The following is a 2,260-nucleotide window of genomic DNA, read 5'->3' on the forward strand; positions in this document are numbered from 1 at the left end:
TCAGGCTGAGTGGATTGACACTCTGCTGAAGGATGACGGAAGGAGAAGTAGATATTGTCCTTAAGCACTCTTCCACCAAGTTTGTTTGCGTGGAGGCCATCCAGTTTAAACAGTTGTCTATGGCCCCAGAAAAGATTAAAGTTGTCAATGAAATTCACTCCTTTTATATTGCAAGATGGTTGTAGCCATGTGTTCAGCCCAACCGTGAAAACATATTAGTTCACCTTGCTGGGAGTGGTCCACTGATGAACGACTGAACTTTGAATCTTCGAGGTGTTTCAAAGAGTTCACTGAAATAAGGAGTTCTGACTGCTCTTTCCGAATATCATTCTTCCCCACATGGATGATGATTCGATTTGCAGTCTTGTGCTTCATCAGAATGTTCCGGAGTCCCCTGTTCACAACAGAGATGGTTGCTTGATGAAAGCAGCATGTTGTTGTAGTCCTGCTACTGATGTTTCTGACAATGGAGTCGCCCACTATCAGAGTCCTGGGCTGGGCTGCGCTCTGAGCTGAATGCCGCTGTCTGCTTGACCTTGAAAGCCTGTTAGTAGCGATGTTAGCTGCTGGCTGATCCAATCCATGTTTAATCACATTTGGGGATTCCTCACCCGCATTCATTAATGCTTCAAATATGTTTTCAAGATGTATAGGGGGTGGTAGAATACCAGTGTTTGCAAGCCTTGTCATAGCTGGGGTAGAGGATGCTATCGCAGCAATATGAGGTACTCGAGACAATCTGATGTCTCGAGTACCTTTGGGTCTCGCTCCCTGTTTGTGCCATCGATTAGTGTGTCGATCAGTTTCGGCTTGTTCCTCTACAATTCTATCCGTTTGTGACGAAGTTGAAAATTAAGTCGACTCGTCGAATCTTGTAGTATTTCTTGACACTAAAAGTACAAAACTCACTCAACCAGCAGGTATAGTTAAACATTAACTTCCAAATCAGTTTAGATTTAGGTTCTATTTCGGTTCTTTTTTCTCTAACATCCTCATTTTCCAGAGCTTTCTGCAAAACGTCTCTTTCTGTAGTTCAACCCATTCGCCTTCTCTCTGGCTAACTTTTTCTAGGGCGGAGCTACCGATCATCTCCGGATCAGCTGATTGGTGGATCGTCGTCTTCAATCCATTATTTCATTGGGTAAGATTTACGGCAACATATTTCTATTACATTTGTATGAACAATGTAACTTTCAATTTTATTTTATTGAAATAAAATTTTCTTGGACAACTAAGAATTTGGCTATATATTACCCTGCACTGTGGTTATCAATTATGCCTTACTTTGACCTGGGCTACACCAGACAGCTGTGTTTTCCCTTCTCCGGAATGTAAGCTGCTGGCAGTGGGATGAATAATGTCTCATGTATAAATTCTCAATATTCTCAATATGAATTATATTCATAATTGGACTTAAGATTTCAAAAGATTTGCAGCTCTCAAAGAGACATTATAAAGGCAGGAAATGAGCCACTCTTCTAATATTTATTTATTTACTCACTTATTTATTTAAAAATGTTCACTCTGGGCCATTCTAAACCCTGGGGAAACGCAATCCTGGGTTTTCTTGTTTCACACTCCTCACTATTTACTTGGTAAATTATTTGTTTTTGCTAAATAAATAAATAAGCCCAGACACCAACAGCCTAGTATGGTAAATTATTTAAATATTTAACTACAAATTAAGTTAATTATTAATGGTATAATAATTAAATAATGCATTAAATATTTTGGCATTTATTTAGATTTAATTTAAATATAAATATTAACCCTAAAAAGGACACATCAAATGAGAGCTTTAAAGTCGGCATGAAATCAAAATCGAAATTTCTTATTTTTTAATGGAATACTGTAGTGTTTATTATAAATAATTTATCTGTGCACTTCATTATTTTTTTTTTATTCATGTGCCCTTGTAATCTTTAATCAAATACGTTAACCTCCCCTCCCCCTCAAAACGACTCATCTTCTCTTCTGGTCACGAGCTATGGCGCAAGGGAGGAGCTAGTGACGTGAGGGGTAAACGCTGGGATAGGATAAACAACAGGGGGAAAAGCTGAAGCTGATGCTTCACTTTACAGAAATCAATGCATTGACCAGTGCTGACGCAAGCCATGGGGGAGTACACTACCCTTAAAAATTGAAAGGATATTAGGATATTACCACAACATTACTCTTAGGACATCGCAAACAATTTTTTATGAATATGACTTAACCTGATGGAGGACGCGCTCAGTCATTCAGGCAGTCTCTCTCTCTC

Source organism: Sinocyclocheilus rhinocerous, unplaced genomic scaffold (genome assembly GCF_001515625.1).
Source record: "Sinocyclocheilus rhinocerous isolate Xijiao unplaced genomic scaffold, SAMN03320098_v1.1 scaffold1294, whole genome shotgun sequence".
NCBI classification, from domain to species: domain Eukaryota; kingdom Metazoa; phylum Chordata; class Actinopteri; order Cypriniformes; family Cyprinidae; genus Sinocyclocheilus; species Sinocyclocheilus rhinocerous.